This window comes from Salvelinus alpinus, chromosome 15 (assembly GCF_045679555.1).
Source record: "Salvelinus alpinus chromosome 15, SLU_Salpinus.1, whole genome shotgun sequence".
Taxonomy (NCBI): Eukaryota; Metazoa; Chordata; class Actinopteri; order Salmoniformes; family Salmonidae; genus Salvelinus; species Salvelinus alpinus.
Window position 1 is genome coordinate 13,154,158 of NC_092100.1, and position 27,470 is coordinate 13,181,627.

Consider the following 27,470-nt stretch of genomic DNA (forward strand, 5'->3'; position numbering starts at 1 on the left):
GAGTATACAGCATGGTCAATATCAGTGACATAAATAAAAATTCATACATTTGACATGAATAAAAACAAAGGCTCATTAACCTACTCATCACCATTAAAAACACTGAAACAGTCCAAGTATCACGGGTCTACACTAACTATTTCTAACCTGAGAGCCTAGGGACCTGAAGCGTGAAGTCTAGCACCCCACTGTCTCTTCTGTCCTCAGGAAGCTATTGTCCAGCACACCAGCCACACTCATAAAGGACAAGAGACATGCGGTGCAGCATGCTGGGAGCAGGTTGGCGTCCCCTCTGACATCAGCTGAGTTATGACTAATGAGGACTCAAATAGGGACAGAATGGCTGCTAAATAACACATGGCAGCAAATTGCAAAAAGACGCTCAGTGTCCTTGGGAAAGAGACAGGTCGTTCCGTGTTCCTCGCAGGTTTTTTGCATCACCCATCGAAGCCTAAATGAGTTTTACCGACACGCATCAAGTGTTCCCGGGCCTTCAGCGCTCTCCGGCCCGAAACACACGGGAGTCAGTAAACAATGAAATCTCGGGGCTGAAATTGAATTCATAAGCACATTACCTGGAGAGATAAGTGTCTCTGAATGGCGCCGGGATAAGAGGAATGGGATTAGATTTGCAGGTGATTTATTGTCCCTGTTTTTAGAACCTCTCTCTACCTCCGTTTCAGTATCCTGACACCTGTGTCTGGCAGGCCACTACGAGGCAGCCTCCAGTAGTAAGGGCCAGTTTCCCGGACCCAGAATGAGTCTTTATCTGTACTAAATGCACTTTTAATGGCTGAGAACAGAATACGGAAGTGTGTTAATGTGTGTGTGTGTTTGTGTACATCCTCCACCTCCCTCTCTTCCTCTCCCCTGCCCAGTCCCAGATGAACCCTGTCAGCATCAGCAAGCCTCAGCAGTGCTCCAGCCTGCGGGGGTCTCACACGAAAAACAGGTGGGGGCAGTAAACCAGCCTATCACTCTCACAGCCTTCACTCTGTCTAGCTACATAACAGGCTGTGATGTATTCACTCTCTGTCTGAGGCTAGCTACACAACAGGCTGTGAAGTATTCACTCTCTGTCTGAGGCTAGCTAGCCATCTCCCCATTCAACAGGAGCTGAAGGATTCCCTTAGTCTGTCTGCCTGTCTCTGTCTCAAGCTCTTCTCCCCTGGCTGCTATAGCTGTGTAGTACTCTCACTGGTCCCATCCCTTACTGGTACCATCCCTCACTGGTCTAATCCCTCACTGGTCTAATCCCTCACTGGTCTAATCCATCACTGGTCCCATCCCTCACTGGTCCCATCCCTCACTGGTCCCATCCCTCACTGGTCCCATCCATCACTGGTCCCATCCCTCACTGGTCCCATCCCTCACTGGTCCCATCCCTCACTGGTCCCATCCCTCACTGGTCCCATCTCGCACTGGTCCCATCTCTCACTGGTCCCATCTCTCACTGGTCCCATCCCTCACTGGTCCTATCCCTCACTGGTCCCATCCCTCACTGGTCCCATCCCTCACTGGTCCCATCCCTCACTGGTCCCATCTCTCACTGGTCCCATCTCTCACTGGTCCAATCCCTCACTGGTACCATCTCTCACTGGTCCCATCACTCACTGGTCCCGTCCCTCACTGGTCCCGTCCCTCACTGGTCCCAACCCTCACTGGTCTCATCCCTCACTGGTTTCATCCCTCACTGGTCCCATATCTTACTGGTCCCATCCCTCACTGGTCCCATATCCTACCGGTCTCATCCTTCACTGGTCCCATCCCTCACTGGTCCCATCCTTCACTGGTCCCATCCTTCACTGGTCCCATCCCTCACTGGTCCCATCCCTCACTGGTCCCATCCCTCACTGGTCCCATCCCTCACTGGTCCCATCCCTCACTGGTCCCATCTCTCACTGGTCCCATCTCTCACTGGTCCCATCCCTCACTGGTCCCATCCCTCACTGGTCCCATCCCTCACTGGTCCCATCCCTCACTGGTCCCATCCCTCACTGGTCTAATCCCTCACTGGTCCCATCCATCACTGGTCCCATCCATCACTGGTCCCATCCATCACTGGTCCCATCCCTCACTGGTCCCATCCCTCACTGGTCCCATCTCTCACTGGTCCCGTCCCTCACTGGTCCCAACCCTCACTGGTCTCATCCCTCACTGGTTTCATCCCTCACTGGTCCATTATCTTACTGGTCCCATCCCTCACTGGTCCCATCTCCTACCGGTCTCATCCCTCACTGGTTTCATCCCTCACTGGTCCATTATCTTACTGGTCCCATCCATCACTGGTCCCATCCATCACTGGTCCCATCCCTCAGTGGTCCCATCCCTCACTGGTCCCATCCCTCACTGGTCCCATCTCTCACTGGTCACATCTCTCACTGGTCACATCCCTCACTGGTATCATCCTTCACTGGTCCCATCCCCTACTGGTCCCATCCCCTACTGGTCCCATCCCTAACTGGTCAAATCTCTTACTGGATCCATCCCTAACTATTCCCATCCCTCACTGGTCCCATCCCTCAATGTTCTTATCCCTCACCGGTCTCATACCTTACTGGTCCCAACCCTCACTGGCCCCATCCCTTACTTGTCCCATTCCCCATTGGCCCCAACCCTCACTGGGCCCATCCTTCACTAGTCCCATCCCTCACTGGCCCCATCCCCCACTGGTCCCATCCATCACTGTTCTTATCCCCCACTGGTCCCATCCCTCACTGGTCCCATCTCTCACTGGTCCCATCTCTCACTGGTCTCATCCCTCACTGGTCTCATCCCTCACTGGTCTCATCCCTCACTGGTCCCATCCCTCACTGGTCCAATCTCTTACTAGTTCCATTACTCACTGGTCCCATCCCTCACTGGTCCCATCCCTCACTGATACCATCCCTCACTGGTCCCACCCCTCACTGGTCCCATCCCTCACTGGTCCCATCCCTCACTGGTCCCATCCCTCACTGGTCCCATCCCTCACTGGTGTAATCCCTCACTGGTCCCATCCCTCACTGGTCTAATCCCTCACTGGTCTAATCCCTCACTGGTCCCATCCATCACTGGTCCCATCCATCACTGGTCCCATCCCTCACTGGTCCCATCTCTCACTGGTCCCATCTCTCACTGGTCCCATCCCTCACTGGTCCCATCCCTCACTGGTCCCATCCATCACTGGTCCCATCCATCACTGGTCCCATCCATCACTGGTCCCAACCATCACTGGTCCCATCCCTCACTGGTCCCATCCCTCACTGGTCCCATCCCTCACTGGTCCCATCCCTCACTGGTCCCATCTCTCACTGGTCCCATCTCTCACTGGTCCCATCTCTCACTGGTCCCATCCCTTACTATGCTCATCCCCTACGGGTCCCATCATTCACTGGTCCCATCCCTTACTATGCTCATCCCCTACGGGTCCCATCATTCACTGGTCCAATCCCTCAGTGGTACCATCCATCACTGTTCTTATCCCTCACTGGTCTCATCCCTCACTGGTCTCACCCCTCACTGGTCTCATCCCTCACTGGTCTCATCCCTCACTGGTCTCATCCCTCACTGGTCCCATCTCTCACTGGTCCCATCTCTCACTGGTCCCATCTCTCACTGGTCCCATCTCTCACTGGTCCCATCCCTCACTGGTATTCATCCCTCACTGGTATTCATTCCTCACTGGTCCCATCTCTCACTGGTCCCATCTCTCACTGGTCCCATCCCTCACTGGTCCCATCCCTAACTGGTCCAATCTCTTACTAGTTCCATCCCTAACTGTTCCCATCCCTCACTGGTCCCATCTCTCACTGTTCCCATCCCGCACTGGTCTCATATCTTACTGGTCCCATCCCTCACTGGTCCCATCCCTCACTTGTCCCATCCCTCACTGGTCACATCCCTCACTTGTCACATCCCTTACTATGCTCATCCCCTACGGGTCCCATCCCTCACTGGTCACATCCATCACTGGTCCCATCCCTCAGTGGCCCCATCCCCCACTGGTCCCATCCCCCACTGGTCTTATCCCCCACTGGTCTCATCCCTCACTGGTCTCATCCCTCACTGGTCCCATCTCTCACTGGTCCCATCTCTCACTGGTCCCATTCCCCATTGGCCCCACCCCTCACTGGGCCCATCTCTCACTGGTCCCATCCATCACTGTACTTATCCCTCACTGGTCCCATCCCTCACTGGTCCCATCCCTCACTGGTCCCATCTCTCACTGGTCCCATCTCTCACTGGTCCCATCCCTCACTGGTCCCATCTCTCACTGGTCCCATCTCTCACTGGTATCATCCCTCACTGGTCCCATCCCTCACTGGTCCCATCCCTCACTGGTCCCATCCCTCACTGGTCCCAACCCTCACGGGTCTCATCCCTCACGGGTCTCATCCCTCACGGGTCTCATCCCTCACGGGTCTCATCGCTCACGGGTCTCATCGCTCACGGGTCTCATCCCTCACGGGTCTCATCCCTCACGGGTCTCATCCCTCACAGGTCTCATCCCTCACTGGTATCATCTCTCACTGGTCCCATCTCTCACTGGTCCCATCTCTCACTGGTCCCATCTCTCACTGGTCCCATCTCTCACTGGTCCCATCCCTCACTGGTCCCATCCCTCACTGGTCCCATCCCTCACTGGTCCCATCCCTCACTGGTCTCATCCCTCACTGTTCCCATTCCTCACTGGTCCCATCTCTCACTAGTACCATCTCTCACTGGTATCATCTCTCACTGGTCCCATCCCTCACTGGTCCGATCTCTCACTGGTCCCATCTCTCACTGGTCCCATCCCTTACTGGTCTCATCCCTTACTGGTCTCATCCCTTAATGGTCTCATCCCTTAATGGTCAAATCCCTCACTGGTCCCATCCCTCACTGGTCCCATCCCTTACTGGTCCCATCCCTTACTGGTCCCATCCCTCACTGGTATCATCTCTCACTGGTATCATCTCTCACTGGTATCATCTCTCACTGGTCCCATCCCTCACTGGTCCCATCCTTCACTGGTCCCATCCCTCACTGGTACCATCTCTCACTGGTATCATCTCTCACTGGTCCCATCTCTCACTGGTCCCATCTCTCACTGGTCCCATCTCTCACTGGTCCCATCTCTCACTGGTCCCATCCCTCACTGGTCCCATCCCTCACTGGTCCCATCCCTCACTGGTCCCTTCCCTCACTGGTCCCTTCCCTCACTGGTCCCATCCCTCATCCGTCCCATGTGCATGTGACAAATAAACTTGAAACATGAAACATGCATGATATAATGGTTACGCTACATCCTGGTGACTATGGTTACATCCTTCCGCTTTGGACTCCACGATCACATCAATACTATTTCTAACCTGCTGTACATTAGGCTTGATGTCACCCTGGGACATTAGGCTTGATGTCACCCTGGGACATTAGGCTTGATGTCACCCTGGGACATTAGGATTGATGTCACCCTGAGACATTAGGCTTGATGTCACCCTGGGACATTAGGCTTGATGTCACCCTGGGACATTAGGCTTGATGTCACCCTGGGACATTAGGCTTGATGTCACCCTGGGACATTAGGCTTGATGTCACCCTGGGACATTAGGCTTGATGTCACCCTGGGACATTAGGCTTGATGTCACCCTGGGACATTAGGCTTGATGTCACCCTGAGACATTAGGCTTGATTTCACCCTGGGACATTAGGCTTGATTTCACCCTGGGACATTAGGCTTGATTTCACCCTGGGACATTAGGCTTGACTTCACCCTGGGACATTAGGCTTGACGTCACCCTGGGACATTAGGCTTGACGTCACCCTGAGACATTAGGCTTGATTTCACCCTGAGACATTAGGCTTGATGTCACCCTGGGACATTAGGCTTGATGTCACCCTGGGACATTAGGCTTGATGTCACCCTGGGACATTAGGCTTGATGTCACCCTGGGACATTAGGCCAGGGCATGAACAAGGCTATAGGAACACGCTGTAAAGAATAACCTGCAGTAACCGTGGTGTAGCTATGATTGACAGACATGGGCACTGGTCAAGATTGGATTGTTTTGAACGGTAGGGTTATGATTATTTGCGCATCTGTGTCTTTCTGTATGGCAGTCTTGCGCTGCTGTCCTCGTTCATCAGTCATCACTCGGCTACTGGAAGGAAGGGGGGGGGGGGGGAGTAGGATTGTGTGGGCTGTAGTTGGCAAGCGTTCAGAGGAGACCTGAGTCATATAAGTCCTTGGCTCCCACCACACCTGTGCCTGCCCTTTCCGGTCTCCCACAACAACCTGCTTCCTATTGAAAACATCACATCAAGGATATTAAAGGATATTACTCAGCCCTTCTCTTCCTACATGCAGCACAGGCTGTGTCCTAGTGCACTACCTTTTACCAGAACCGTATGGATCATGGTCAAAAGTAGGGCACTATGTAGGGAATAGGGTGTCATTTGGGACAAATACACACTCTCTGAAGTAGAGGGTGGAGGAGAACTAAGTAGGCCGCCTTTTGTTTTTATTGGGGGAATAATGGCCTACGCTATTTAATGAACAGTACCATAGGCATGTTGCTACTAATACAGTAACATAATAGGCCATGTTGCTACTAATACAGTAACATAATAGGCCATGTTGCTACTAGTACAGTAACATAATAGGCCATGTTGCTACTAGTACAGTAACATAATAGGCCATGTTGCTACTAGTACAGTAACATAATAGGCCATGTTGCTACTAGTACAGTAACATAATAGGCCATGTCGCTACTAATACAGTAACATAATAGGCCATGTTGCTACTAATACAGTAACATAATAGGCCATGTTGCTACTAATACAGTAACATAATAGGCCATGTTGCTACTAATACAGTAACATAATAGGCCATGTTGCTACTAATACAGTAACATAATAGGCCATGTTGCTACTAATACAGTAACATAATAGGCCATGTTGCTACTAATACAGTAACATAATAGGCCATGTTGCTACTAATACAGTAACATAATAGGCCATGTTGCTACTAGTACAGTAACATAATAGACCATGTTGCTACTAATACAGTAACATAATAGGCCATGTTCCTACTAATACAGTAACATAATAGACCATGTTGCTACTAATACAGTAACATAATAGACCATGTTGCTACTAATACAGTAACATAATAGACCTTAGGCCATGTTCCTACTAATACAGTAACATAATAGGCCATGTTCCTACTAATACAGTAACATAATAGGCCATGTTGCTAATAATACAGTAACATAATAGGCCATGTTCCTACTAATACAGTAACATAATAGACCATGTTGCTACTAATACAGTAACATAATAGACCTTAGGCCATGTTCCTACTAATACAGTAACATAATAGACCTTAGGCCATGTTCCTACTAATACAGTAACATAATAGGCCATGTTCCTACTAATACAGTAACATAATAGACCATGTTGCTAGTAATACAGTAACATAATAGGCCATGTTGCTACTAATACAGTAACATAATAGGCCATGTTGCTACTAGTACAGTAACATAATAGGCCATGTTGCTACTAGTACATTAACATAATAGGCCATGTTGTTACTAATACAGTAACATAATAGACCATGTTGCTACTAATACAGTAACATAATAGACCATGTTGCTACTAATACAGTAACATAATAGACCTTAGGCCATGTTCCTACTAATACAGTAACATAATAGGCCATGTTCCTACTAATACAGTAACATAATAGGTCATGTTGCTACTAATACAGTAACATAATAGGCCATGTTCCTACTAATACAGTAACATAATAGACCATGTTGCTACTAATACAGTAACATAATAGACCTTAGGCCATGTTCCTACTAATACAGTAACATAATAGACCTTAGGCCATGTTCCTACTAATACAGTAACATAATAGACCATGTTGCTACTAATACAGTAACATAATAGGCCATGTTGCTACTAATACAGTAACATAATAGGCCATGTTGCTACTAGTACAGTAACATAATAGGCCATGTTGCTACTAGTACATTAACATAATAGGCCATGTTGTTACTAAACATTAGCATAATAGACCTTAGACCATGTTGTTACTAATACAGTAACATAATAGACCTTAGACCATGTTGTTACTAATACAGTAACATAATAGACCATGTTGTTACTAATACAGTAACATAATAGACCTTAGACCATGTTGTTACTAATACAGTAACATAATAGACCATGTTGCTACTAGTACAGTAACATAATAGGCCATGTTGTTACTAATACAGTAACATAATAGGCCATGTTGCTACTAATACAGTAACATAATAGGCCATGTTGCTACTAATACAGTAACATAATAGGCCATGTTGCTACTAGTACAGTAACATAATAGACCATGTTGTTACTAATACAGTAACATAATAGGCCATGTTGTTACTAATACAGTAACATAATAGGCCATGTTGCTACTAATACAGTAACATAATAGGCCATGTTGCTACTAGTACAGTAACATAATAGACCATGTTGTTACTAATACAGTAACATAATAGGCCATGTTGCTACTAATACAGTAACATAATAGACCTTAGGCCATGTTCCTACTAATACAGTAACATAATAGGCCATGTTCCTACTAATACGGTAACATAATAGACCATGTTGCTAGTAATACAGTAACATAATAGGCCATGTTGCTACTAATACAGTAACATAATAGGCCATGTTGCTACTAGTACAGTAACATAATAGGCCATGTTGCTACTAGTACATTAACATAATAGGCCATGTTGTTACTAATACAGTAACATAATAGACCATGTTGCTACTAATACAGTAACATAATAGACCATGTTGCTACTAATACAGTAACATAATAGACCTTAGGCCATGTTCCTACTAATACAGTAACATAATAGGCCATGTTCCTACTAATACAGTAACATAATAGGCCATGTTGCTACTAATACAGTAACATAATAGGCCATGTTCCTACTAATACAGTAACATAATAGACCATGTTGCTACTAATACAGTAACATAATAGACCTTAGGCCATGTTCCTACTAATACAGTAACATAATAGACCTTAGGCCATGTTCCTACTAATACAGTAACATAATAGACCATGTTGCTACTAATACAGTAACATAATAGGCCATGTTGCTACTAATACAGTAACATAATAGGCCATGTTGCTACTAGTACAGTAACATAATAGGCCATGTTGCTACTAGTACATTAACATAATAGGCCATGTTGTTACTAAACATTAGCATAATAGACCTTAGACCATGTTGTTACTAATACAGTAACATAATAGACCTTAGACCATGTTGTTACTAATACAGTAACATAATAGACCATGTTGTTACTAATACAGTAACATAATAGACCTTAGACCATGTTGTTACTAATACAGTAACATAATAGACCATGTTGCTACTAGTACAGTAACATAATAGGCCATGTTGTTACTAATACAGTAACATAATAGGCCATGTTGCTACTAATACAGTAACATAATAGGCCATGTTGCTACTAATACAGTAACATAATAGGCCATGTTGCTACTAGTACAGTAACATAATAGACCATGTTGTTACTAATACAGTAACATAATAGGCCATGTTGTTACTAATACAGTAACATAATAGGCCATGTTGCTACTAATACAGTAACATAATAGGCCATGTTGCTACTAGTACAGTAACATAATAGACCATGTTGTTACTAATACAGTAACATAATAGGCCATGTTGCTACTAATACAGTAACATAATAGACCATGTTGTTACTAATACAGTAACATAATAGACCTTAGATCATGTTGTTACTAATACAGTAACATAATAGACCTTAGACCATGTTGCTACTAATACAGTAACATAATAGGCCATGTTGTTACTAGTACAGTAACATAATAGGCCATGTTGCTACTAGTACAGTAACATAATAGGCCATGTTGCTACTAATACAGTAACATAATAGGCCATGTTGCTAATAGTACAGTAACATAATAGGCCATGTTGTTACTAATACAGTAACATAATAGGCCATGTTGCTACTAATACAGTAACATAATAGGCCATGTTGTTACTAGTACAGTAACATAATAGGCCATGTTGCTACTAGTACAGTAACATAATAGGCCATGTTGTTACTAGTACAGTAACATAATAGGCCATGTTGTTACTAGTACAGTAACATAATAGGCCATGTTGCTACTAGTACAGTAACATAATAGGCCATGTTGCTACTAATACAGTAACATAATAGGCCATGTTGTTACTAGTACAGTAACATAATAGGCCATGTTGCTACTAATACAGTAACATAATAGGCCATGTTGCTACTAATACAGTAACATAATAGGCCATGTTGTTACTAGTACAGTAACATAATAGGCCATGTTGCTACTAGTACAGTAACATAATAGGCCATGTTGCTACTAATACAGTAACATAATAGGCCATGTTGTTACTAGTACAGTAACATAATAGGCCATGTTGCTACTAGTACAGTAACATAATAGGCCATGTTGCTACTAATACAGTAACATAATAGGCCATGTTGCTACTAGTACAGTAACATAATAGGCCATGTTGTTACTAATACAGTAACATAATAGGCCATGTTGCTACTAATACAGTAACATAATAGGCCATGTTGTTACTAGTACAGTAACATAATAGGCCATGTTGCTACTAGTACAGTAACATAATAGGCCATGTTGTTACTAGTACAGTAACATAATAGGCCATGTTGTTACTAGTACAGTAACATAATAGGCCATGTTGCTACTAGTACAGTAACATAATAGGCCATGTTGCTACTAATACAGTAACATAATAGGCCATGTTGTTACTAGTACAGTAACATAATAGGCCATGTTGCTACTAATACAGTAACATAATAGGCCATGTTGCTACTAATACAGTAACATAATAGGCCATGTTGTTACTAGTACAGTAACATAATAGGCCATGTTGCTACTAGTACAGTAACATAATAGGCCATGTTGCTACTAATACAGTAACATAATAGGCCATGTTGCTACTAGTACAGTAACATAATAGGCCATGTTGCTACTAATACAGTAACATAATAGGCCATGTTGCTACTAATACAGTAACATAATAGGCCATGTTGCTACTAGTACAGTAACATAATAGGCCATGTTGCTACTAATACAGTAACGTAATAGGCCATGTTGCTACTAATACAGTAACATAATAGACCTTAGGCCATGTTCCTACTAATACAGTAACATAATAGGCCATGTTCCTACTAATACAGTAACATAATAGAACATGTTGCTAGTAATACAGTAACATAATAGGCCATGTTGCTACTAATACAGTAACATAATAGGCCATGTTGCTACTAGTACAGTAACATAATAGGCCATGTTGCTACTAGTACATTAACATAATAGGCCATGTTGTTACTAATACAGTAACATAATAGACCATGTTGCTACTAATACAGTAACATAATAGACCATGTTGCTACTAATACAGTAACATAATAGACCTTAGGCCATGTTCCTACTAATACAGTAACATAATAGGCCATGTTCCTACTAATACAGTAACATAATAGGCCATGTTGCTACTAATACAGTAACATAATAGGCCATGTTCCTACTAATACAGTAACATAATAGACCATGTTGCTACTAATACAGTAACATAATAGACCTTAGGCCATGTTCCTACTAATACAGTAACATAATAGACCTTAGGCCATGTTCCTACTAATACAGTAACATAATAGACCATGTTGCTACTAATACAGTAACATAATAGGCCATGTTGCTACTAATACAGTAACATAATAGGCCATGTTGCTACTAGTACAGTAACATAATAGGCCATGTTGCTACTAGTACATTAACATAATAGGCCATGTTGTTACTAAACATTAGCATAATAGACCTTAGACCATGTTGTTACTAATACAGTAACATAATAGACCTTAGACCATGTTGTTACTAATACAGTAACATAATAGACCATGTTGTTACTAATACAGTAACATAATAGACCTTAGACCATGTTGTTACTAATACAGTAACATAATAGACCATGTTGCTACTAGTACAGTAACATAATAGGCCATGTTGTTACTAATACAGTAACATAATAGGCCATGTTGCTACTAATACAGTAACATAATAGGCCATGTTGCTACTAATACAGTAACATAATAGGCCATGTTGCTACTAGTACAGTAACATAATAGACCATGTTGTTACTAATACAGTAACATAATAGGCCATGTTGTTACTAATACAGTAACATAATAGGCCATGTTGCTACTAATACAGTAACATAATAGGCCATGTTGCTACTAGTACAGTAACATAATAGACCATGTTGTTACTAATACAGTAACATAATAGGCCATGTTGCTACTAATACAGTAACATAATAGACCTTAGATCATGTTGTTACTAATACAGTAACATAATAGACCTTAGACCATGTTGCTACTAATACAGTAACATAATAGGCCATGTTGTTACTAGTACAGTAACATAATAGGCCATGTTGCTACTAATACAGTAACATAATAGGCCATGTTGCTACTAGTACAGTAACATAATAGGCCATTTTGTTACTAGTACAGTAACATAATAGGCCATGTTGTTACTAATACAGTAACATAATAGGCCATGTTGCTACTAATACAGTAACATAATAGACCTTAGGCCATGTTCCTACTAATACAGTAACATAATAGACCTTAGGCCATGTTCCTACTAATACAGTAACATAATAGGCCATGTTCCTACTAATACAGTAACATAATAGACCATGTTGCTAGTAATACAGTAACATAATAGGCCATGTTGCTACTAATACAGTAACATAATAGGCCATGTTGCTACTAGTACAGTAACATAATAGGCCATGTTGCTACTAGTACATTAACATAATAGGCCATGTTGTTACTAATACAGTAACATAATAGACCATGTTGCTACTAATACAGTAACATAATAGACCATGTTGCTACTAATACAGTAACATAATAGACCTTAGGCCATGTTCCTACTAATACAGTAACATAATAGGCCATGTTCCTACTAATACAGTAACATAATAGGCCATGTTGCTACTAATACAGTAACATAATAGGCCATGTTCCTACTAATACAGTAACATAATAGACCATGTTGCTACTAATACAGTAACATAATAGACCTTAGGCCATGTTCCTACTAATACAGTAACATAATAGACCTTAGGCCATGTTCCTACTAATACAGTAACATAATAGACCATGTTGCTACTAATACAGTAACATAATAGGCCATGTTGCTACTAATACAGTAACATAATAGGCCATGTTGCTACTAGTACAGTAACATAATAGGCCATGTTGCTACTAGTACATTAACATAATAGGCCATGTTGTTACTAAACATTAGCATAATAGACCTTAGACCATGTTGTTACTAATACAGTAACATAATAGACCTTAGACCATGTTGTTACTAATACAGTAACATAATAGACCATGTTGTTACTAATACAGTAACATAATAGACCTTAGACCATGTTGTTACTAATACAGTAACATAATAGACCATGTTGCTACTAGTACAGTAACATAATAGGCCATGTTGTTACTAATACAGTAACATAATAGGCCATGTTGCTACTAATACAGTAACATAATAGGCCATGTTGCTACTAATACAGTAACATAATAGGCCATGTTGCTACTAGTACAGTAACATAATAGACCATGTTGTTACTAATACAGTAACATAATAGGCCATGTTGTTACTAATACAGTAACATAATAGGCCATGTTGCTACTAATACAGTAACATAATAGGCCATGTTGCTACTAGTACAGTAACATAATAGACCATGTTGTTACTAATACAGTAACATAATAGGCCATGTTGCTACTAATACAGTAACATAATAGACCATGTTGTTACTAATACAGTAACATAATAGACCTTAGATCATGTTGTTACTAATACAGTAACATAATAGACCTTAGACCATGTTGCTACTAATACAGTAACATAATAGGCCATGTTGTTACTAGTACAGTAACATAATAGGCCATGTTGCTACTAGTACAGTAACATAATAGGCCATGTTGCTACTAGTACAGTAACATAATAGGCCATGTTGCTACTAGTACAGTAACATAATAGGCCATGTTGTTACTAATACAGTAACATAATAGGCCATGTTGCTACTAATACAGTAACATAATAGGCCATGTTGTTACTAATACAGTAACATAATAGGCCATGTTGCTACTAGTACAGTAACATAATAGGCCATGTTGTTACTAGTACAGTAACATAATAGGCCATGTTGTTACTAGTACAGTAACATAATAGGCCATGTTGCTACTAGTACAGTAACATAATAGGCCATGTTGCTACTAATACAGTAACATAATAGGCCATGTTGTTACTAGTACAGTAACATAATAGGCCATGTTGCTACTAATACAGTAACATAATAGGCCATGTTGCTACTAATACAGTAACATAATAGGCCATGTTGTTACTAGTACAGTAACATAATAGGCCATGTTGCTACTAGTACAGTAACATAATAGGCCATGTTGCTACTAATACAGTAACATAATAGGCCATGTTGCTACTAGTACAGTAACATAATAGGCCATGTTGCTACTAATACAGTAACATAATAGGCCATGTTGCTACTAATACAGTAACATAATAGGCCATGTTGCTACTAGTACAGTAACATAATAGGCCATGTTGCTACTAGTACAGTAACATAATAGGCCATGTTGTTACTTGTACAGTAACATAATAGGCCATGTTGTTACTAGTACAGTAACATAATAGGCCATGTTGCTACTAGTACAGTAACATAATAGGCCATGTTGATACTAATACAGTAACATAATAGGCCATGTTGCTACTAGTACAGTAACATAATAGACCATGTTGTTACTAATACAGTAACATAATAGGCCATGTTGCTACTAATACAGTAACATAATAGACCATGTTGTTACTAATACAGTAACATAATAGACCTTAGACCATGTTGTTACTAATACAGTAACATAATAGACCTTAGACCATGTTGCTACTAATACAGTAACATAATAGGCCATGTTGTTACTAGTACAGTAACATAATAGGCCATGTTGCTACTAGTACAGTAACATAATAGGCCATGTTGCTACTAATACAGTAACATAATAGGCCATGTTGCTACTAGTACAGTAACATAATAGGCCATGTTGTTACTAATACAGTAACATAATAGGCCATGTTGCTACTAATACAGTAACATAATAGGCCATGTTGTTACTAGTACAGTAACATAATAGGCCATGTTGCTACTAGTACAGTAACATAATAGGCCATGTTGTTACTAGTACAGTAACATAATAGGCCATGTTGTTACTAGTACAGTAACATAATAGGCCATGTTGCTACTAGTACAGTAACATAATAGGCCATGTTGCTACTAATACAGTAACATAATAGGCCATGTTGTTACTAGTACAGTAACATAATAGGCCATGTTGCTACTAATACAGTAACATAATAGGCCATGTTGCTACTAATACAGTAACATAATAGGCCATGTTGTTACTAGTACAGTAACATAATAGGCCATGTTGCTACTAGTACAGTAACATAATAGGCCATGTTGCTACTAATACAGTAACATAATAGGCCATGTTGCTACTAGTACAGTAACATAATAGGCCATGTTGCTACTAATACAGTAACATAATAGGCCATGTTGCTACTAATACAGTAACATAATAGGCCATGTTGCTACTAGTACAGTAACATAATAGGCCATGTTGCTACTAATACAGTAACATAATAGGCCATGTTGCTACTAGTACAGTAACATAATAGGCCATGTTGCTACTAATACAGTAACATAATAGGCCATGTTGCTACTAATACAGTAACATAATAGACCTTAGGCCATGTTCCTACTAATACAGTAACATAATAGGCCATGTTCCTACTAATACAGTAACATAATAGACCATGTTGCTAGTAATACAGTAACATAATAGGCCATGTTGCTACTAATACAGTAACATAATAGGCCATGTTGCTACTAGTACAGTAACATAATAGGCCATGTTGCTACTAGTACATTAACATAATAGGCCATGTTGTTACTAATACAGTAACATAATAGACCATGTTGCTACTAATACAGTAACATAATAGACCATGTTGCTACTAATACAGTAACATAATAGACCTTAGGCCATGTTCCTACTAATACAGTAACATAATAGGCCATGTTCCTACTAATACAGTAACATAATAGGCCATGTTGCTACTAATACAGTAACATAATAGGCCATGTTCCTACTAATACAGTAACATAATAGACCATGTTGCTACTAATACAGTAACATAATAGACCTTAGGCCATGTTCCTACTAATACAGTAACATAATAGACCTTAGGCCATGTTCCTACTAATACAGTAACATAATAGACCATGTTGCTACTAATACAGTAACATAATAGGCCATGTTGCTACTAATACAGTAACATAATAGGCCATGTTGCTACTAGTACAGTAACATAATAGGCCATGTTGCTACTAGTACATTAACATAATAGGCCATGTTGTTACTAAACATTAGCATAATAGACCTTAGACCATGTTGTTACTAATACAGTAACATAATAGACCTTAGACCATGTTGTTACTAATACAGTAACATAATAGACCATGTTGTTACTAATACAGTAACATAATAGACCTTAGACCATGTTGTTACTAATACAGTAACATAATAGACCATGTTGCTACTAGTACAGTAACATAATAGGCCATGTTGTTACTAATACAGTAACATAATAGGCCATGTTGCTACTAATACAGTAACATAATAGGCCATGTTGCTACTAATACAGTAACATAATAGGCCATGTTGCTACTAGTACAGTAACATAATAGACCATGTTGTTACTAATACAGTAACATAATAGGCCATGTTGTTACTAATACAGTAACATAATAGGCCATGTTGCTACTAATACAGTAACATAATAGGCCATGTTGCTACTAGTACAGTAACATAATAGACCATGTTGTTACTAATACAGTAACATAATAGGCCATGTTGCTACTAATACAGTAACATAATAGACCTTAGATCATGTTGTTACTAATACAGTAACATAATAGACCTTAGACCATGTTGCTACTAATACAGTAACATAATAGGCCATGTTGTTACTAGTACAGTAACATAATAGGCCATGTTGCTACTAATACAGTAACATAATAGGCCATGTTGCTACTAGTACAGTAACATAATAGGCCATGTTGTTACTAGTACAGTAACATAATAGGCCATGTTGTTACTAATACAGTAACATAATAGGCCATGTTGCTACTAATACAGTAACATAATAGGCCATGTTGCTACTAGTACAGTAACATAATAGGCCATGTTGTTACTAGTACAGTAACATAATAGGCCATGTTGTTACTAGTACAGTAACATAATAGGCCATGTTGCTACTAGTACAGTAACATAATAGGCCATGTTGCTACTAATACAGTAACATAATAGGCCATGTTGTTACTAGTACAGTAACATAATAGGCCATGTTGCTACTAATACAGTAACATAATAGGCCATGTTGCTACTAATACAGTAACATAATAGGCCATGTTGTTACTAGTACAGTAACATAATAGGCCATGTTGCTACTAGTACAGTAACATAATAGGCCATGTTGCTACTAATACAGTAACATAATAGGCCATGTTGCTACTAGTACAGTAACATAATAGGCCATGTTGCTACTAATACAGTAACATAATAGGCCATGTTGCTACTAATACAGTAACATAATAGGCCATGTTGCTACTAGTACAGTAACATAATAGGCCATGTTGCTACTAGTACAGTAACATAATAGGCCATGTTGTTACTTGTACAGTAACATAATAGGCCATGTTGTTACTAGTACAGTAACATAATAGGCCATGTTGCTACTAGTACAGTAACATAATAGGCCATGTTGATACTAATACAGTAACATAATAGGCCATGTTGCTACTAGTACAGTAACATAATAGACCATGTTGTTACTAATACAGTAACATAATAGGCCATGTTGCTACTAATACAGTAACATAATAGACCATGTTGTTACTAATACAGTAACATAATAGACCTTAGACCATGTTGTTACTAATACAGTAACATAATAGACCTTAGACCATGTTGCTACTAATACAGTAACATAATAGGCCATGTTGTTACTAGTACAGTAACATAATAGGCCATGTTGCTACTAGTACAGTAACATAATAGGCCATGTTGCTACTAATACAGTAACATAATAGGCCATGTTGCTACTAGTACAGTAACATAATAGGCCATGTTGTTACTAATACAGTAACATAATAGGCCATGTTGCTACTAATACAGTAACATAATAGGCCATGTTGTTACTAGTACAGTAACATAATAGGCCATGTTGCTACTAGTACAGTAACATAATAGGCCATGTTGTTACTAGTACAGTAACATAATAGGCCATGTTGTTACTAGTACAGTAACATAATAGGCCATGTTGTTACTAGTACAGTAACATAATAGGCCATGTTGCTACTAGTACAGTAACATAATAGGCCATGTTGCTACTAATACAGTAACATAATAGGCCATGTTGTTACTAGTACAGTAACATAATAGGCCATGTTGCTACTAATACAGTAACATAATAGGCCATGTTGCTACTAATACAGTAACATAATAGGCCATGTTGTTACTAGTACAGTAACATAATAGGCCATGTTGCTACTAGTACAGTAACATAATAGGCCATGTTGCTACTAATACAGTAACATAATAGGCCATGTTGCTACTAGTACAGTAACATAATAGGCCATGTTGCTACTAATACAGTAACATAATAGGCCATGTTGCTACTAATACAGTAACATAATAGGCCATGTTGCTACTAGTACAGTAACATAATAGGCCATGTTGCTACTAGTACAGTAACATAATAGGCCATGTTGTTACTAGTACAGTAACATAATAGGCCATGTTGTTACTAGTACAGTAACATAATAGGCCATGTTGCTACTAGTACAGTAACATAATAGGCCATGTTGATACTAATACAGTAACATAATAGGCCATGTTGCTACTAATACAGTAACATAATAGGCCATGTTGCTACTAATACAGTAACATAATAGGCCATGTTGCTACTAGTACAGTAACATAATAGGCCATGTTGCTACTAGTACAGTAACATAATAGGCCATGTTGCTACTAATACAGTAACATAATAGGCCATGTTGCTACTAATACAGTAACATAATAGGCCATGTTGTTACTAGTACAGTAACATAATAGGCCATGTTGCTACTAATACAGTAACATAATAGACCATGTTGCTCCTAATACAGTAACATAATAGACCTTAGGCCATGTTGCTCCTAATACAGTAACATAATAGACCATGTTGCTACTAATACAGTAACATAATAGACCTTAGGCCATGTTGCTACTAATACAGTAACATAATAGGCCATGTTGCTACTAGTACAGTAACATAATAGACCATGTTGCTACTAGTACAGTAACATAATAGACCATGTTGCTACTAATACAGTAACATAATAGGCCATGTTGCTACTAGTACAGTAACATAATAGGCCATGTTGTTACTAGTACAGTAACATAATAGGCCATGTTGCTACTAATACAGTAACATAATAGGCCATGTTGCTACTAGTACAGTAACATAATAGGCCATGTTGCTACTAATACAGTAACATAATAGACCATGTTGCTACTAATACAGTAACATAATAGGCCATGTTGCTACTAATACAGTAACATAATAGACCTTAGGCCATGTTGCTACTAATACAGTAACATAATAGACCATGTTGCTACTAATACAGTAACATAATAGACCTTAGGCCATGTTGCTACTAATACAGTAACATAATAGGCCATGTTGCTACTAATACAGTAACATAATAGGCCATGTTGCTACTAATACAGTAACATAATAGTCCATGTTGCTACTAATACAGTAACATAATAGGCCATGTTGCTACTAATACAGTAACATAATAGGCCATGTTGCTACTAATACAGTAACATAATAGGCCATGTTGCTACTAATACAGTAACATAATAGGCCATGTTGCTACTAATACAGTAACATAATAGGCCATGTTGTTGCCAATTCTTTAACATAATAGGCCATGTTGCTACTAATACAGTAACATAATAGACCATGTTGCTACTAATACATCTGCTGAGGAGAATCATTTCCCTTTTCCGTGATTTTTTAAAAGTTTGGTAGTTTTTTTTAGCATTTTTATTCATCCCAGAATTCCCCGGGAATACAGTGCAAAACAAAAGCAAATGGAATGTTGGGAAATCCCTTTCCGTAACTCGTTTCACTGGACAATTACCGTAATAAACACGTCCTCTGAGTCCCAAATGGTAACCTACACCCTATTTAGTCGACTACATTTGACCAGAACCCCGTGGGCCCTAGTTCCCAGTTTCACCTCACACTGCCCAATCCATTGTGTATAATGTCCTAAGGATACCCCACCACCACCCCCCTTACCACCACACTTACTCACTGCCTTGAATCAATGTCTCATCAGGACTGTAATGATTATTCATTGATTAATGAAGGCTGTATTAAGTCATTGTTGAAGGGCCTTATGTCTACATTGTACATTAGAAGTGCACATGGAGGACTGCAGCTGGAAGTCACAGTAAGGAACCAAACAATAACAAGGTAAACTGTGTTTGTGTGTTTATACTGTAGGCCTACAAGGTCAAGTATACGTGTGTCTGTGTTGTGTCTGTCTGTCTGTGTCTGTGTGTGTGTGTGTGTGTGTGTGTGTGTGTGTGTGTCTGTGTTGTGGGTGTGTGTGTCTGTGTTGTGGGTGTGTGTGTCTGTGTGGTGGGTGTGTGTGTCTGTGTTGTGGGTGTGTGTGTCTGTGTTGTGGGTGTGCAAGTGCATCTAAGCAACTTTTTGCTTTGAGCTGAGCAGCTGTGCTGCTCTTTTCAACTCCTAGTTGAATTCAACCTCAAATTGACTCATTGTGAACCACCTCAGCCCCATAGCCCTTCTCTGATGACCGCCAGATCAATAATAAGGTCTTTTGACCACGGGTCAATCGGAACAAAGACCTCCAAACAACATTACAAACCTCTTTCTCTCTCTTCTCTGTCTCTTCCTCTCTGTCTGTCTTTCTCTCTCCGTCTGTCTGTCTGTCTTTCTCTCTCCGTCTGTCTGTCTGTCTTTCTCTCTCCGTCTGTCTGTCTGTCTGTCTGTCTGTCTTTCTCTCTCCGTCTGTCTGTCTGTCTCTCTCTGTGTCTCTCTCTCTGTGTCTCTCTCTCTCTCTGTCGGTCTCTCTCTGTCTGTCGGTCTCTCTCTGTCTGTCGGTGTCTCTCTGTCGGTCTCTCTCTCTCTCTGTCGGTCTCTCTCTCTCTCTGTCGGTCTCTCTCTCTCTCTGTCGGTCGGTCTGTCTCTCTCGGTCGGTCTGTCTGTCTCTCTCGGTCGGTCGGTCTGTCTCTCTCGGTCGGTCGGTCTGTCTCTCTCGGTCGGTCTGTCTCTCTCGGTCGGTCTGTCTCTCTCGGTCGGTCTGTCTCTCTCGGTCGGTCTGTCTCTCTCGGTCGGTCTGTCTCTCTCGGTCGGTCTGTCTTTCTCTCTCCGTCTGTCTTTCTCTCTCCGTCTGTCTTTCTCTCTCCGTCTGTCTTTCTCTCTCCGTCTGTCTTTCTCTCTCCGTCTGTCTTTCTCTCTCCGTCTGTCTTTCTCTCTCCGTCTGTCTTTCTCTCTCCGTCTGTCTTTCTCTCTCCGTCGGTCTTTCTCTCTCCGTCGGTCTTTCTCTCTCCGTCGGTCTTTCTCTCTCCGTCGGTCTTTCTCTCTCCGTCGGTCTTTCTCTCTCCGTCGGTCTTTCTCTCTCCGTCGGTCTGTCTCCGTCGGTCTCTCTCCGTCGGTCTCTCTCCGTCGGTCTGTCTCCGTCGGTCTGTCTCCGTCGGTCTGTCTCCGTCGGTCTGTCTCCGTCGGTCTGTCTCCGTCGGTCTGTCTCTGTCTTGGTCTTGGTATGTCTATGTCTCTCTTTCTCTCCCCCTCTCTCGCTCTCCTTTTATCTTCTTCATTACGGGTCACTTTAGTTCCATCAGCTGTGTCCACGGCCGTGCACGTCCTTAGCCAATCATCTCTCTCTATCCATAAATGAGGACAGTGACCGCCATGTCTCAACCGCCAGGCTCTCCTCTTAGACCATGTTCACCCCGAAGGCAATGAATGAACTCTGCCTCTAGTCTTCTAACTGTAATCAATCTAGCCTCATAGAAATACATGCTTAATGATGTTTGAAACTGATCTAGAAACCAGTAAAAAAGGGAAAGGACCGTGTCAGTTGGGTCGTCATTAGTTACCACAGCCAGAAAGTCAGAACGCTACCAATCACATGAGGCAGTGTGATGTCAAATCAAATCAAATCAAATTTTATTAGTCACATACACATGGTTAGCAGATGTTAATGCGAGTGTAGCGAAATGCTTGTGCTTCTAGTTCCGACAATGCAGTAATAACGACAAGTAATCTAACCTAACAATTCCACAACTACTACCTTATACACACAAGTGTAAAGGGATAAAGAATATGTACATAAAGATATATGAATGAGTGATGGTACAGAACGGCATAGGCAAGATGCAGTAGATGGTATAGAGTACGGTATATACATATGAGATGAGTACTGTAGGGTATGTAAACATAAAGTGGCTAGTGGTACATGTATTACATAAAGATGGCAAGATGCAGTAGATGATATAGAGTACAGTATATACAGTGGGGAGAACAAGTATTTGATACACTGCCGATTTTGCAGGTTTTCCGAATTACAAAGCATGTAGAGGTCTGTAATTATTATCATAGGTACACTTCAACTATGAGAGACGGAATCTAAAACAAAAATCCAGAAAATCACATTGTATGATTTTTAAGTAATTAATTTGCATTTTATTGCATGACATAAGTATTTGATACATCAGAAAAGCAGAACTTAATATTTGGTACAGAAACCTTTGTTTGCAATTACAGAGATCATACGTTTCCTGTAGTTCTTGACTAGGTTTGCACACACTGCAGCAGGGATTTTGGCCCACTCCTCCCTACAGATCTTCTCCAGATCCTTCAGGTTTCGGGGCTGTCGCTGGGCAATACGGACTTTCAGCTCCCTCCAAAGATTTTCTATTGGGTTCAGGTCTGGAGACTGGCTAGGCCACTCCAGGACCTTGAGATGCTTCTTACGGAGCCACTCCTTAGTTGCCATGGCTGTGTGCTTCGTGTCGTTGTCATGCTGGAAGACCCAGCCACGACCCATCTTCAATGCTCTTACTGAGGGAAGGAGGTTGTTGGCCAAGATCTCGCGATACATGGCCCCATCCATCCTCCCCTCAATACGGTGCAGTCGTCCTGTCCCCTTTGCAGAAAAGCATCCCCAAAGAATGATGTTTCCACCTCCATGCTTCACGGTTGGGATGGTGTTCTTGGGGTTGTACTCATACTTCTTCTTCCTCCAAACACGGCGAGTGGAGTTAGACCAAAAAGCTCTATTTTTGTCTCATCAGACCACATGACCTTCTCCCATTCCTCCTCTGGATCATCCAGATGGTCATTGGCAAACTTCAGACAGGCCTGGACATGCACTGGCTTAAGCAGGGGGACCTTGCGTGCGCTGCAGGATTTTAATCCATGACGGCGTAGTGTGTTACTAATGGTTTTCTTTGAGACTGTGGTCCCAGCTCTCTTCAGGTCATTGACCAGGTCCTGCCGTGTAGTTCTGGGCTGATCCCTCACCTTCCTCATGATCATTGATGCCCCACGAGGTGAAATCTTGCATGGAGCCCCAGACCGAGGGTGATTGACCGTCATCTTGAACTTCTTCCATTTTCTAATAATTGCGCCAACAGTTGTTTCCTTCTCACCAAGCTGCTTGCCTATTGTCCTGTAGCCCATCCCAGCCTTGTGCAGGTCTACAATTTTATCCCTGATGTCCTTACACAGCTCTCTGGTCTTGGCCATTGTGGAGAGGTTGGAATCTGTTTGATTGTGTGTGGACAGGTGTCTTTTATACAGGTAACGAGTTCAAACAGGTGCAGTTAATACAGGTAATGAGTGGAGAACAGGAGGGCTTCTTAAAGAAAAACTAACAGGTCTGTGAGAGCCGGAATTCTTACTGGTTGGTAGGTGATCAAATACTTATGTCATGCAATAAAATGCAAATTAATTATTTAAAAATCATACAATATGATTTTCTGGATTTTTGTTTTAGATTCCGTCTCTCACAGTTGAAGTGTACCTATGATAAAAATTACAGACCTCTACATGCTTTGTAAGTAGGAAAACCTGCAAAATCGGTAGTGTATCAAATACTTGTTCTCCCCACTGTACATATACATATGAGATGGGTAATGTAGGGTATGTAAACATTATATTAAGTGGCATTGTTTAAAGTGGCTAGTGGTACATTTTTACATAATTTCCATCAATTCCCATTTTTAAAGTGGCTGGAGTTGAGTCAGTATGTTGGCAGCGGCCGCTAAATGTTAGTGGTGGCTGTTTAACAGTCTTTTTATTTTTTTTTATTTCACCTTTATTTAACCAGGTAGGCTAGTTGAGAACAAGTTCTCATTTGCAACTGCGACCTGGCCAAGATAAAGCATAGCAGTGTGAACAGACAACACAGAGTTACACATGGAGTAAACAATAAACAAGTCAATAACATGGTAGAAAAAAAAGAGAATCTATATACAATGTGTGCAAAAGGCATGAGGTAGGCAATAAATCGAATAATTACAATTTAGCAGATTAACACTGGAGTGATAAATCATCAGATGATCATGTGCAAGAAGAGATACTGGTGTGCAAAAGAGCAGAAAAGTAAATAAATAAAAGCAGTATGGGGGGTGAGGTAGGTAAATTGGGTGGGTAGTTTACAGATGGACTATGTACAGCTGCAGCGATCGGTTAGCTGCTCGGATAGCAGATTTTTAAAGTTGTTGAGATAAAAGTCTCCAACTTCAGAGATTTTTGCAATTCGTTCCAGTCGCAGGCAGCAGAGAACTGGAAGGAAAGGCGTCCAAATGAGGTTTTGGCTTTAGGGATGATCAGTGAGATACACCTGCTGGAGCGCGTGTTGCGGGTGGGTGTAGCCATCGTGACCAGTGAACTGAGATAAGGCGGCACTTTACCTAGCATAGCCTTGTAGATGACCTGGAGCCAGTGGGTCTGACGACGAACATGTAGCGAGGGCCAGCCGACTAGGGCATACAGGTCGCAGTGGTGGGTCGTATAAGGTGCTTTAGTAACAAAACGAATGGCACTGTGATAAACTGCATCCAGTTTGCTGAGTAGAGTATTGGAAGCTATTTTGTAGATGACATCGCCGAAGTCGAGGATCGGTAGGATAGTCAGTTTTACTAGGGTAAGTTTGGCGGCGTGAGTGAAGGAGGCTTTGTTGCGGAATAGAAAGCCGATTCTTGCTTTGATTTTGGATTGGAGATGTTTGATATGAGTCTGGAAGGAGAGTTTGCAGTCTAGCCAGACACCTAGGTACTTATAGATGTCCACATATTCTAGGTCGGAACCGTCCAGGGTGGTGATGCTAGTCGGGCGTGCGGGTGCAGGCAGCGAACGGTTGAAAAGCATGCATTTGGTTTTACTAGCGTTTAAGAGCAGTTGGAGGCCACGGAAGGAGTGTTGTATGGCATTGAAGCTCGTTTGGAGGTTAGATAGCACAGTGTCCAAGGAAGGGCCGGAAGTATATAGAATGGTGTCGTCTGCGTAGAGGTGGATCAGGGAATCGCCCGCAGCAAGAGCAACATCATTGATGTATACAGAGAAAAGAGTCGGCCCGAGAATTGAACCCTGTGGAACCCCCATAGAGACTGCCAGAGGACCGGACAACATGCCCTCCGATTTGACACACTGAACTCTGTCTGCAAAGTAGTTGGTGAACCAGGCAAGGCAGTCATTAGAAAAACCGAGGCTACTGAGTCTGCCGATAAGAATATGGTGATTGACAGAGTCGAAAGCCTTGGCCAGGTCGATGAAGACGGCTGCACAGTAATGTCTTTTATCGATGGCGGTTATGATATCGTTTAGTACCTTGAGCGTGGCTGAGGTGCACCCATGACCGGCTCGGAAACCGGATTGCACAGCGGAGAAGGTACGGTGGGATTCGAGATGGTCAGTGATCTGTTTGTTGACTTGGCTTTCGAAGACCTTAGATAGGCAGGGCAGGATGGATATAGGTCTGTAACAGTTTGGGTCCAGGGTGTCTCCCCCTTTGAAGAGGGGGATGACCGCGGCAGCATTCCAATCCTTGGGGATCTCAGATGATACGAAGGAGAGGTTGAACAGGCTGGTGATAGGGGGTGCGACAATGGCGGCGGACAGTTTCAGAAATAGGGGGTCCAGATTGTCAAGCCCAGCTGATTTGTATGGGTCCAGGTTTTCCAGCTCTTTCAGAACATCTGCTATCTGGATTTGGGTAAAGGAGAAGCTGGGGAGGCTTGGGCGAGTAGCAGCGGGGGGGGCGGGGCTGTTGGCCAAGGTTGGAGTCGCCAGGAGGAAGGCATGGCCAGCCATTGAGAAATGCTTGTTGAAGTCTTCGATTATCACGGATTTATCGGTGGTGACCGTGTTACCTAGCCTCAGTGCAGTGGGCAGCTGGGAGGAGGTGCTCTTGTTCTCCATGGACTTTACAGTATCCCAGAACTTTTTGGAGTTAGAGCTACAGGATGCAAATTTCTGCTTGAAAAAGCTGGCCTTTGCTTTCCTGACTGACTGCGTGTATTGGTTCCTGACTTCCCTGAACAGTTGCATATCGCGGGGGCTCTTCGATGCTATTGCAGTTCGCCACAGGATGTTTTTGTGCTGGTCGAGGGCAGTCAGGTCTGGAGTGAACCAAGGGCTATATCTGTTCTTGGTTCTGCATTTTTTGAACGGAGCATGCTTGTCTAATATGGTGAGGAAGTAACATTTAAAGAATGACCAGGCATCCTCAACTGACGGGATGAGGTCAATATCCTTCCAGGGTACCCGGGCCAGGTCGATTAGAAAGGCCTGCTCGCAGAAGTGTTTTAGGGAGCGTTTGACAGTGATGAGGGGTGGTCGTTTGACCGCGGACCCGTGGCGGATACAGGCAATGAGGCAGTGATCGCTGAGATCTTGATTGAAGACAGCAGAGGTGTATTTGGAGGGCAGGTTGGTCAGGATAATGTCTATTAGGGTGCCCATGTTTACGGATTTAGGGTTGTACCTGGTGGGTTCCTTGATGATTTGTGTGAGATTGAGGGCATCAAGCTTGGATTGTAGGACTGCCGGGGTGTTAAGCATATCCCAGTTTAGGTCACCTAACAGAACAAACTCTGAAGCTAGATGGGGAGCGATCAATTCACAGATGGTGTCCAGGGCACAG

At 42.0% G+C, this 27,470-nt stretch overlaps 1 protein-coding gene across 2 annotated transcripts in view; it reads right to left on the reverse strand.

The window, feature by feature from the left end:
• rnf220b (ring finger protein 220b) overlaps positions 1–27,470 on the reverse strand; it is a 71,729-nt gene that overhangs the window by 18,311 nt on the left and 25,948 nt on the right. The window lies entirely within an intron of this gene.